Genomic DNA, 14080 nt, shown 5'->3' with positions numbered 1-14080 from the left:
TCAAATACAATTCATTCACAACTAATCATATTGTCCCTAATATGAGCCTATGAGGCCCAAAACATGCATTCGAAGTAGTTCGAGACTAAACCGATAATTTTAGAAACTTTTAGAACATTTAGAAAGTTTTCTCAAAAATAGGGGACACACGGCCGTGTGGCCCGGCCATGTGTCTCACACGGCCAAAGACACGCCCGTGTCACCAGCCGTATGGACATTCGAAATGGGATCACATGGCCGTGTCCCAGCCCGTGTCTGACCTTGTGTAACTCCTTGACTTGGGTCACACGGCCAACACACACACCCGTGTGGCTAGCCCATGTGCCCTAAAAATGGCCATACACGCCCGTGTGTTAGGCCGTGCCAAACCTGTAGGGTATGCTGACTTATGCCACACGGCCAAGCCACACACCCGTATGTGAGGCCGTGTGGAGCATATTGACTTGATTTGTAATTCAACACTAGAGGACAAATTACCGTATAACCTAACCGTGTGTCGCATACGGCTGAGACACACGCACGTGTCTCTACCCGTGTGGACAAAAATAGACTATTTAGCAAGCCATTTTTCTACCCAAACTTGCTCACATTTACTCAACACAAATGGCACAAATCATAGCATAAATAGGCATCCAATACAACCACAACCAAGACTGAAACATGACATTTTAATACCAACAACTAACATGCTTATAAGATCATGTTTCGCTCATTGAAATCATACAAATTTTCACATTCATAAAGCATTTATATGCACAATTTCATCTAAGCATTTCTTTTCTTAAAACCACAAACATATCAATAACAAACTCTCCACCATTAGCTACCTTAAACTTTAAACTTCAACAAGCCATTCACAAGCAATTATAAACCACATCACCAAGGAGTATTAGTACATATATATACATCACCATATTTGCCATAATGAATCAAAATAAGCCATCTCTCATGGCTATACACCAAGCAAAATACTTATCATATACAAACCTAACCCAATGGCTAATTTCATTATAAAACTATACATCAAAATGACCAACTCCTATACATGTCATATAACCAAAACTTAGTTTCAAAAGTACCAAGGTGATAGTTGGATAGTGTAATGAAGTCTCCGACGATCCCCAAATCCGAGCTAGCTTTGATATCACTATAAAACACGGAAAAATAAACAATGTAAGCTATAAAGTTTAGTAAGCTCGTATGAAAATAATAAGCAAGTCTCACCATCCAATTACCATTCAAATTAAATGACATAATATGCAACAATGCATTAATCTCAAGCTAACATGAACTTAACTACATACTTGATCATAAACTCACAAATTCCTTCGGCTCATTGCTCGTATAGTTTTTCCGTACATACCTGTACCGATATGTATCTATTTCTCACCATTCCACATCTTCAATATACCCGTTGAACCATTCGAAATAAAATTCGAATACTCGGAAGTCTCGCACCCTAGGTGCCAATATCATTTCCCGAAGCCAAATCAATGTAACTCGCACCCGAAATGCTAATATCATGGCCCAAAGCCAAATCAATGTAACTCGCACCTGAAGTGCTAATAGCCTGAAGCCAAATTAATGAAGCTCCTATCCTTCGTATCTTAATTTATTCCTAAGGTTCAACCGGGATTTCTAATGCCAAATCTTCATCAAATGTGTCCGCAAGTTCGTAATTCACAATTCATGCAATATCAAAACAATTAAAACACAAATATAGCAATGCTTATTACATACGAACTTACCTCGGATGTAAAAACAACGGCACAAGTCAACTAACTCGAAACCTTGTTCTTTCCTCGATCTAAGTTTGTATTTCACTTTTTTTTTTATCTATATGTAATAAAATTTAACTTATTTAATTATCACTATGTTCAATTTAAAAAAACACTCATTAAAGCACATTTACACTTTTCCCCAAGCATTTCACAATTTTTACAATTTAGTCCTTCTTTCATAAAAACACAAATTCAGGCAATTTAACTACAACCCATGTTAGCCAAACTACAATTAGGTCCCTAGCAGCCCACATTTCTTATTTATTTCACATCTTAACTACAAAGTTTCCACATTTCACAATTTAATCCCCAATTTACATTTTCACTAAAAATCACTTAACAAAACTTATATAGCTATCATCAAACATTCATAATCTATCGCCAAACATCAAAATACATGCTTATTCATCAATAGAAACATCCTAAATATTTAAAAATTTTGCAAAATAGTCCCTGGGCTACCTAGACCTAGTTACAACGATCTAAAAAATATAGAAATCATTAAAAACGGGACAAAAATCGTTCCTGTGCAAGGCAAATAACTTGGCCGAATGTAAAATCTCAACAATGGCTTCCAAAGACCTAATTTTCGGTTGAATATGGAGAATAAAAAATGATAATTGGCTTTGTTTTATTTAATTATCCTTTATTTACCAAATTGCAAAATTAACCTTGGTTATAAAACAATAAAATCAATTAATGCTTGTCCATAATTGTCCACTCAAGCTAATAATGGTATAATTACAACATAAGAACCTCCACTATTTAATTTCATAGCCATTTAATACCTTTAGCTAATAGAACATAAGTTTTACATTTTATACGATTTAGTCCTTTTTATCGAATTGAACACTTAAACAATAAAATTTCTTAACGAAATTTTTACACAATCATACTATCATGTTGTAAATATTAAAATAATAATAAAATAATTATTTTGACCCCATATTTGTGGTCTCAAAACCACTATTCTGATTTGACTAAAAACGGGCTGTTACATGTGTGTCTCTATAATTCAGTCTATAGGGACGTGTCATTTGTGTCTCTATAACCTTTTTAGAGAAGACGAATTCTTTGTGTCTCTACCACTAGTCAATGGAGACACAATACGCCTCTATAACACAGTTTGCAGAAAGACGTGGTTTGCATTTCTATTGCCTCGGTGGGGCTGGAGTCCATATTACTAAACAATTATTAACAATACAAATAAACCACTAAAAAATATAAGAACCAAATAAATAAATTAATTTGACATATCAAGTTTCCAAATGTAGCTTGTTTACAAGTCGAGCACCAAAATCTAACATTACATGTCCACAAAATGTCAACTATAGCAACAAAAAGGAATAAAAAGAAAATAGGTGATTATTTTTTTTTAGCTATATTCCAACTCAAGCATATCCAAAAGCACTAGGAAGCCCATGTTGTCTTCACCAACCTATAGTAGTCGTCAAGTGTCACATCTTATCCCCACAGTTTTTTCCAATGTCATCCAAGCATTGCATCAAAGGATTATTAGATGAGAGAAAATTGTGATCAAATAATAGTAATCACATTGAATGTTAGAAACCACATGAATTAATGTGTAAAATTATATAAAATAGTACTTCCATTAATTTGTTGTATAGAATCAAATATTGAATTAATTTTCGTGTCTCGAGCTCAAAGTTTTTCTTGAAGATCAATATATCTATTGTCATTTTTAGTCTCCATATCTTCATATTTGCGTTTTAACTCATCATTCTCAGCTCGTACTACAACTAATCCTTTACATGCTTTTCCTGCAATTCATTAATCACTTGGTCCTTTGATGTTGTCCCCGTTGTTTTTGTATTTTGTGAGTTTTGCAAAATCATTGAAGTTATGCCAATGCCATATCTGCTCGTCCTTCCATGCAAGTAAGGACCTATCACAATTTCATAAACTTTATTTTCAAGGGTTATCCTCTCCTCCTATGTCATGGGTTCCTCTATTTTTGAAACAATTTTCTTTAGTTCAGTCAATACCTCTTGCTATCAAGTAGTATAAACAAACATATTATATCAAATTATCATATGGTCATAAACAAGTAGCATAATTCACACAATGCAATGTGTCTAGGTCACTTATACATACATAGTTTCTTGGCATGCTCATTTAAGAATGTGCCATCACCCTTGTAGTGTTGATAATGAAAATGTTTAAGTCAAGAAACTTTTTTATGCTTTTCTTCCTCCTAGAAAATCACTACCAAAACAATAATGTATAAATATAAGTTTATCGTAAAGAAATAGAGAATTATTGATTAAGAAGTAAAAAAACTTACACATATCTAGTTTCGTTCAGCAAAAGTTATTGGTCCTGTAGTATGAACAAATTTCATATGGGCATGTGATAATGCTCCAATCTTCGATAATCTCTGTCAACATTCAAAGTAGGAAATAATGTGTATATATGTATATATGCGTAAGTACACAAATATGCATTTAATGCACAAACATGTCGCTAACTAGGTAATGAACATCTCAACAAAATCTAGCCTGTCAACATTCAGGCTATACTTAATCTCTGTTATATTCAGCCTCTACTTGTAAATCATTACAAAAAATTCAACCAGAAATTTAATCTCTATCAACATTGAGCTTATATTTGTAAGTTATTGTAACACCCCTAACTCGTCTCTTTCACCGGATTAGGGTTACGGAGCATTACTGTGCAAAGCATAACCTTAAACTTCAAAACAAAACAATAATTCAACTTAAGTATAAATTTTCAAAAACTCATTCCAATTATAGAAAACATACACATTTGGGACTTAAATCGAGCTTTCGGGACCTTAAAAACAATTTAAAAATGATCAGGGATAATTTTGAATAAATAAAAAAAACTTTAGAAAAAACCTGAAAAATTGAGAAAGCAGAGGTCACACAACCGTGTGGCTAGGCCGTGTGACATGGCTCAAACCATGTGGACATTCGAAGTAGGGACACACCACTTATCATACAGATGCAATATTTCATACAATCAATGAGCATATCATGCTTAGTATTACAGTTTTAACACTACAACATGCATTTCAGTAAACAGAACCAATGTATGCCTTGCATACTTTTCATTTTACAGTAATGGTGGCACGCATACATGCTCTCTATACAGTTATTTTCACATATGGTATGTAATTTAAATACATACATGCTCAATGTTATTCATGGCATATTACATGCATATCAATCAATGTTTCAAAATTCAACATGTTATACATGTATACAGTACATACAATTTCATCAGGACTTAGCAATCAGAGATTTGACATACTAATATACGGTCAACCAATTATAGCATAAAGTCATACATCACACACAACTCATACACAATTCATTCGGTCCCAATAGGGCGTTTAAAAATCAGGCTATCTATTTAAATATGTACCTCACTCGGCACCTTATCTACTAGCACTTAGGCCATTTGGCCATTCCAAAACCAACAAGCAAATTTAGCAACACTAATCTGTAAAGTCTGCACTTAAGATTTAGATGAGCCTAGATGTGAACTACACTTAATACAATTAAATATGATTTAAGACATCCTTGAAACACCCCTAAAGGATTCGGTCTAGATAGTACCACATTATTGCATTTTCAGACTCAATCTGACAAGCAAACTTACACTATACTGATACGAAATGTGAATGCGAGCGAGATCTGTTATCATTGTTGATCTGGGATGTTAAAATCAGTTCCTACATTAGAAATAATACACAAAATCAGAAAGCAAAAATCAATTTAGGGCCTTAAGACATTATACCAAGAACAACAAAATCAATAAAATAATATCGACACAATATCTTGTTTAAATTTGCACTTACGTTTTCATCGATTATTAGATCTGAGATAATGATTTAAGCGAACTTGAATGCACTCAAATTAGCGAAGTAAGAGGCTTTTTTACTAGTGGAAAAATGAAGAGAAATTGTGCTTAAAAGGGCAACAAAAGCAAAAAATTTCAACAACCAAAGGTGATGTTCAAAGGGCGACAACACTACCACATACAACAACAAATGAGGCTAGCTTGAGCGGCAGAAAAGGAGATTTGTGGACAGCGGAAGGGACGATTTTAGGGTGGAAAACAACAGTAAAATAGCAACAAAAATAGACACAAAAGGGAAAGGAAAATAGGAGAAATGAGACCTAACCGGCACCACCACAAGTGGAGGAAAGGGGCAATAATGGACAACAAAAAGAGACGATTTTTGGTGATCAAGTTAATAATATAATGTCTAGGAAAATAGAAGCAAAATCGTAGGAAAAAAGGAAGAAATAAAAGACACAAGGGGGAAAAAGAATGAATGAATAAGAAAAAAATTAGAAGAATGAGGGAGGGGATGAGAGGGACTAAAAGTATAGAAGCAAAAGAGAGAAAAACTGAAAAATAAATGAAAGAAATAAAATATATATACCTAGGGTTTAACTAGGTTGGGTGGCACAACATAGGAGAGTGGGAGCAAATATAGCAAAATTAATAATTCGCAAAGGAAATGTTCGAACTCAAGTCTCAAAGTCTAATTCACTAATGCTTTACTATCAAGTCAATTACTCATTCTTGAAATAATTATACAAAATTTAAATTAAAAAAAATGGGATGTTATGGATATGGTAGAGTATTTTTGACAATTGTAATAAAGAGATACCTCACAATCATCCATAAGATTGATAACTTCATCGGTGGTTCATCCAACATCCTTAGAAGGAAGCAAAGTGGAACCAACACCACCTCCACCATTAACATGATACCGTGACTAAATTCATCTCTGTCATATACTAGCACATTTAATCCAATAGTCTCATTTATCAAGTCCCTAGTTACTAAATAGACATTAGTATCATTTAAACTTCTCATATGACTTTCCATATTAAGGGAATTTGGTAGCAAAATTGACGCGAAAATTTCTCTATGAAAAATTTATCGCTTATACCCCTTCATAAAACCATATAGACAAAGACGATCATGTACAGCTTCGGGATAGAGGAGAACTTTATTATAGCACTCCTTGCATGGACAATATATGTTCTAGCTATTTGTGCAGTTCTCAGTGACATATTCAATGAATGAAGCTATTCCATTCATGTAAACTATGCTAAATCTAAGAGCATCAACCCAACTTTTGTCCAATGTCTACATTATAAACAATATAGTGACTTAGTCATTTCAGCGAATATATAATGTACATGTTCAGTAACAAAATTATTCATTATTTGCATACATACAGATGAAATGCTTATATCATAAATTTTTTCATGCAATGGATGTTTGGGATAATATACATAAAAGTAAACAAAAACCCTCCATTAAACTTGATATAAGTGAATTTAAAATCATATGGATTGATAAATTTTCAAGATAGTGAAGATGGGCATACCATTGTCTCTATTCTAAGATCGTGAATTCGTAAGGAAGCAAAAATTAGGGAGAATGAGAGATTGGTGTTAGAAGAAAGAAAGCAAGATTCAAGAGACCTACGAAGAAAGCAAGAACATAATATTTTGGAAAGCAAGAACATAACATTTTAGTGTTTAAGTTGTGGAAAACAATTTAGAGACCTATGGATATGATGACGGATGTCTCTAAAATCAACAACTTAGGAGATGCGAGATAGCATCTCCATAAGTAATACAGAGAGACACATCCTAGTGTCTCCATTGGTTAGTCCCAAAGAGGTGCGATAGAAGCGTCTCTTTAAGTTAAATATAAGGAGACGTGCTGCAGTGATGTCTCTTTGGTGCCTACCTAAGGAGATGCTACTTATGTCCATCTCTACATATTGATGCGAGTCAATTTAAAAAGACACAATCTTGACGTGTCTCAAGTCATCTGTTACCTTTGACATGTTTTGTTGTAGTGATAGTTGTGGGGATGAGTTGGAGGTCATAGGAGCATTATTATTGCATGTTGCTTGTTGTTATGTTACATACTGTGTGGCCTTTGCCCTGTGTTGTAGCTTGTTTTGCCCTAACATTATTGTCCTTAAGGCTAGATGGTAGTTAAGGTTATTTGTCTCTGAACAAGAGGTCTTGGGTGATCAAATTTGGGCTAGTGGTACCTCGTGAGGAGTCGTCATAAAGGGGCAGGGGTATCTTGCAAGGGGTCGTTGCGAAGGGTCAAACACAAACTGTTCGTAGATCTGTCACATGCACTATGATCCTGTACGTGGTTTGTGGTAACGAGATATAACAAATTTGATCTCTAAACAACTACTACCTTGCCCCTTACTTAAAAAAAAAAAGATAACTTGAATTATTTTAAAACTTATTAAATAAATATTAAAAAACTGATTGAATAAATAAGTAAATAATTTTAATTTTTTAAAAAATTATTAATGATAAAAATTAAAATTCATAATTTTTGTATTTATATTAAATATCACACCACTATCAAAATGTTATTTTTATATCGGACATTGATTATATAATTTATTGAAATTCAATATTAAAAGTAGTAAAGTACTTAAAAATTATATTGGTCCAAACCAGCAGATCAAATAAAACCAATAAACTCAAAATTACATAATTTTCTTAAACTTGGAAATTTTCATTGAAAGAAAAAATTACCAAAAACCTAGAAAAATATTTCCTGCTATCACCCAAAAAAGTATGTGAAGAATTTTGTTATAGTTAGATTTTGTTGGAATTTTTAAATTTTTTTAATAACTAATTATAATTCGATTTAATTTTTAGTTTAATAAAATGAGTTTTGTTTTATAATTTTTAAATATTTTTGATAAATTTTCAAGATTTTTTTATAAATATTTTAAAATAATAATAATTTATTTTAATATCACAAAAAATAAAGTAAAATTCGATCCAATTTTAGATAAACCATCCAAATACATCTATTTGAATCAATTTTTGATTAGTTAAAGTATAGAAAAGAAAAACTTAAAATTAAATTCCCAAATAAGTAGAGGCATTTGCAAAGACAACCATCTGTCACCTCCAGTGAATAAAAAAGTAATGAGCATATAAATTATAAAAAATAACATGATTTGTAGCGAAATGGACATAAAAATTATGATTAATATGTATTTAAAATAATTGTATAAAATTGCTAAACATACAAAAAAACCATAAGACATGAAATACATCATTTAAAAGAGAAAAAAAAAGCCGTTATATATATATATATAGTTGAATCCCTTAAAACAAATAAATTAAGGCAAAATTAGAGGAAGTCATAATCTTAAATAGAGCTATCCTAGCAGATAGCTTTAAAATCGTTGTTATAGATATTCCTAAAATAGCAAAATTGAAAAGGAGAAGTCCAAGAAGTGGGGGAATTCAAACAAAGGAACCCATCCATCAATATAATGTGACCCAACTCTCCTCGCTTCTCATCTTCGTAAATAAAAATAAGGATAATTGTTAAAAATAGTCACTTTTATTTACCTTATATTACATTTTAGTCACTTATGTTTGAAATGTTAAATTTTAGTCACTTATGTTCTTATTTTGTTACGAAGTGATCACTCTACCGTTAAGTTCCGTTATCTCTCTAACGGTAATTCTACGTGGCAATCTAACTAGATTTTAGGTGCCAACTTGGATTTTAAATGGGATGAAAATAGATTTTTAATTAAAAAATTTAATTAATTAAATTTCTTTTTGGTGAATAATTAATTAAAATTTTTAAACCTAAACATTAACTAAAAAAATTGTTATCTCCTCTTTTTTATTTTTCTTCCGTCTCTTCTTTTGTTCAATGGGTTTTTTTTTCATTTGACTAGAAAAATTATTATCAAGATTAAAATAGTTGAAATCAAATTAACTACTTCATAAAGATGGATTCAATGGAGGGTTCAGGTATATCTTCTGGTCCGCTATGATCGAGCATTAAGGTGTTCCTGCAAAAGACAAATGTAAGCTAAAATTAGCAACATTGCAAATTTTGTGCGGAAGAAAATTTGGTTAAGCAGCACCTTCAGATAAATGGCCCAGAGATGGCTATCAACAATTATCATCTGTTGCTTCTCATCCCAAGTAAATCCATCATGGTCGAGTAGATATTTCATATCATTGAATCGTTTCCTCAATTTCATAAAATTCATGTTCACAAACAATTTCAGAAAGTAGAAGAAAATATCAAAAAAATTAATTTAGGGTTTTCATTAAACAATAAAAAATCCAATCTTTTGTTTTTCAGCATTGAATAAAAGAGATAGAGAAATGCAAAGAAGACATATCTGAACCCTACATTGAATCTTTATGAAGCAGTCAATTTGATTTCAACTATTTTGATCTTAATAATATTTTTTCCAGTCAAATAAAAAAACCATTGAACAAAAGAAGAGACGGAAGAAAAATTAAAAAGAAGGAGATGAATAGTTTTTTAGTTAAGGTTTAGGTTTAAAAATTTTAATTAATTAAAAATTTAATTAAAAATCTATTTTTATCCCATTTAGTAATTCAAGTTGGTACCTAAAATCTAGTTGGACTGCCACGTAGGATTACCATTAAAGAGATAACGGAACTTAACGGTAGAGTGATCACTTCGTAACAAAATAATAACATAAGTGACCAAAATGTAACATTTCAAACATAAGTGATTAAAATATAACTTAAGCCAAACAAAAATGACTATTTTTATAAATTACCAAAAAAAATACTGAAAATTCTTTTTAGTAATATTTTTTTTGTCAAATCTTTTTAGTAATATTTTAAATGATGGAATTTAGATAACACAAAGAGTCTAGAAAAATGGGAAAAGTAAATGAGAATTGGAAGAAGCTAAATTGAAGTGTTCCCAAAAATGAGGTGACGCGTGTCAAACAAGTGCCCCACGTAAGAAAAGTCCACTTCGTTCTTCAACAGCTATTATATAAATCCCACCACCTATTCCCCCATTCATAGCCTCTCCCATCTCTTTCTTAATTCCATTCTCATTCTGTAACCATGCAAGTCCAACTTTTCTTCCCATTTCCATCTCCATCACCACCACTACCCCAAACTCCCACCCTTATTATTACACCAACTCTGTTCTCTTCTTTATTCTTCTTCTTCTTCTTCTTGGTGGTGCTGGTGCTGTTGTCTAGTCATCAAAGGCGACAACCCAAGGGTAAAATTCTGCCACCTGCACTACACCAAAACAGGTTTTTAGCGGCGTTTTTTTAGGCCTTTAGCGGCGCTTTTTAACGCCACTAAAGATATTTGCGACGCTTCTTCAAGCGCCGGAAAAAATGCCGCTAATGAAAACGTCGCAAATGTTTGCAGCGTTTACAAACAAAAACGCCGTTAAAGACCATGTTCTTTAGCGGCGCTTAGAAAAAAACGCCGCTAAAGATCATGTTCTTTAGTGGCGCTTAGAAAAAAACGCCGCTAAAGATCATGTTCTTTAGCGGCGCTTAGAAAAAAACGCCGCTAAAGAACATGTTCTTTAGCGGCGTTTGTAAAAAAATGCCACTAAAGACCATGTTCTTTAGCGGCGCTTAGGAAAAAACGCCGCTAAAGAACATGTTCTTTAGCGGCGCTTAAGGGAAAACGCCGCTAAAGAACATGTTCTTTAGCGGCGCTTAAGGAAAAACGCCGCTAAAGATCATGTTCTTTAGCGGCGTTTTTTTTCTAATCGCCGCTAAAGAACATGTTCTTTAGTGGCATTTTTTACAAACGCCGCAAAAGAACATGTTCTTTAGTGGCGCTTTTATACAAAAACGCCACTATTTTGGGGATTTTTTTTTATTATATTTTTCATTTTTTCTGCCCTCCTGTAGCAAAAATTCAAAAGCAACATTTCAAAAGCAACCAATAGCAATAAATTTATATAATATTTCAACATAAGGGAATAAAATAATATTAATATCAATAAATAAAAGTGAATTCATATTGTTTTTGCAAAAAATGTTAAATGTTAAATGTTAAAATGATAAAAATATTTATGTCATACACTATGAAGGTGGAAGTTGCGACTTAAACATCTTCATCATAATCTGAAGCTGCTGCTGAAGTTCGTCGTACTTTTTGCTCTGCTCTGCTTCTCTTGCTGCAGCCTCCGCTTCCCTCGCTGCAGTCGCTGCTTCCCTCGCTTCCGCCTCTGCTTTAAGTTGTAGCTGGAGTTCTTCATATTTCCTTTGAACCTCAATTGTAGTCGCTTGCATCTGAGCCATTTGGTCTTTTAACCTCTGAACTTCAGCTTGAGCCTGACTCCCCGAAGCCATGTATTGGTGGGAGCTGGATCCAAAATATTGGGTTGGGCTAACAAAAGATCCTTGAAATCGAACCCGACCATACCTTTCAGGACCCAAAACTTCAGTAATAATCCGATTATCAATATCTTCAAGATGAACCGAACTATCACTAGAAGCAATTGCTTCGTACTCCGCCTTTTTATCATTTAGTTTTTCCTAATAAATATATCACATAGTTAGGAACACAATATTATATATTGAAAAACATATGCAACATAACAATAGTCGCATTAACTGCAATGAATTAAACCATTAGAAAATAAACACTATAAATAACTAAAATAAGTCAAATCGTATTAAGTAAACGTACCATTATTTCAGCAGCTTCAGGAGTCATGGGAGATCCATCTTTCTTCCTATGTGTAATTTCAAAAAGTTGAAGGCGTCCAACTTTTTGACCGGACGACCGTTCCTACAATATAGTAGTATAAATATTATTTAATAGAAAGTTATACATATTCGACAATATTAAAAAATTTAAAAATACCTCCGCCTCAGCTACACATGCGAAACTTCTCGACCCGGCTGTGTGGGTGAATTTTTGTTTCTGCCTGCTGCTTATTCCAACTTGTTCACGATCCTACATTATGAAATTTTTTAGTACGTAAATAGAAAATACTATAAACCAAAATAATTACAATAGTTTAGAAGGACGTCAGACCTCGCCTTTATTCGAATGCCAAAATCTAACCGCATCTTCCCATTGGTACCTCAACATACCCGGCGGGACATTTTGCAATTTCTCATCGAGGGTTGTTTTTGTCTTATAATAATTTTTCTTCAAAGTACTTTTGTTGTCTCTCCATCTTTTTCCCAATGCCTTCTTTACATAAGCATCCGAGACCTCTAAAGCAAACCTCGCCTGCAAAAAACAAAAAACACAAGTTAATAAAATAAATATAAATGAAACTATTTCCCAAGCATTATAGATGACATTAACATTTTGTTACCTTAATATTATCGAGGGCTTGGTTTTTGTTGCTATCGGGCATTTGATGCCATGACTCGTAGTTTATAGGTAACATATTCGGATTTCGTGCTAAAATGCCCATGTATCCAGCTAAAAGTCGAGCTTCTGATCCAACAGGCTGACCAAAACTGTTTCGTCCAACTTTGACACGCTCGACTGAATCTAACTCGTACAACTCTCTAAGTAGCGTACGTCCTCGACCTCTGCGCGTCCCACCATTTTCAGCTACAAATGGTATATTATAATATAAGAATTTGAAAAATAAATCAACTATAACAGAAACACGCATGTAAGTTAAATGAAAAATTACTTTGAACTTCTGTAGGATCCTCAGCTGTAATCGGAACATTTGAAGATCCAACTGCTGTCTGTTGTTCAGTACTATTAGTTTCTGTCGAGTTTGGATTATTTTGAACAATGCTTCCCCTTAGAATTTTTCTTCTAGGCATTTTATCTACAATACACATAAAATAGTTAATAACTTAATAGCTAATTACAACAATAACAGCACATATAAAACAGTTGAAACATATAATAAGACGAAGATTTAAATTATGATATATATATAATTAAACAATCGTAAAATCTTACTACATCATTATTCGTAAATATCTTCATCGGTATCCTGACGAACCCATCCAAATTGTGCACTAGTACTAGGGATATTATCGTTTAAGTTTAGTTCTGGAAAGGGTAAAGTTACTGATCTATCTTCGATGTTATCTCTACTTCCACTGCCCATATCAAACAAGTCTCTAGGGGTGTTACGGAGTACAACGTACCAACCCTCATCAGTTGGATCTTTTGAGTAAAAAACTTGTTTGACTTGAGATGAGAATACATACGGCTCATCTATTAGTTGTTGTCCTGTGTGAATCAATCGGTCAAAGTTCACCATTGTAAAACCAAATTGATCTTGCTTAATTCCACGAGCTGTATTAACATCGGCCCAATCACCACGAAATAAGACAACTTTCCATTTGCCGTAGTAATCCAACTCAATTATGTCAGTAAGTTGTCCGAAATATTCCACATTTCCCTCGACAGGATTATTGTCCCTAGCACTAGCATAACTCGTAATTGCAGAATTGACAACAATTCCACAATTTTGCGTTCTCC

The 14080-nt window shown here is 33.1% G+C and overlaps 1 long non-coding RNA gene across 2 annotated transcripts; it reads right to left on the bottom strand.

Annotated features, from left to right (window-relative positions):
- Positions 1-3005: 3005 nt before the first annotated feature.
- LOC107937463 (uncharacterized) lies at positions 3006-6201 on the bottom strand. 2 transcript variants are annotated; one of them, XR_001694681.2, is made up of 4 exons: positions 5626-6201; positions 5427-5499; positions 4087-4179; positions 3006-4007 (listed from the first exon to the last, which is right to left on the bottom strand). It is a non-coding gene; the product is annotated as an uncharacterized lncRNA (long non-coding RNA). The 2 variants fall into 2 exon arrangements; XR_005930433.1 differs by having other exon boundaries at positions 3006-4179; positions 5626-6199.
- Positions 6202-14080: the final 7879 nt, after the last annotated feature.

The sequence above is a fragment of the Gossypium hirsutum genome, chromosome A07 (genome assembly GCF_007990345.1).
Source record: "Gossypium hirsutum isolate 1008001.06 chromosome A07, Gossypium_hirsutum_v2.1, whole genome shotgun sequence".
In the NCBI taxonomy this organism is placed as follows: Eukaryota; Viridiplantae; Streptophyta; class Magnoliopsida; order Malvales; family Malvaceae; genus Gossypium; species Gossypium hirsutum.
Note: the sequence above shows the minus strand (reverse complement) of the source record. Positions and strands in the feature narration are given on the sequence as shown.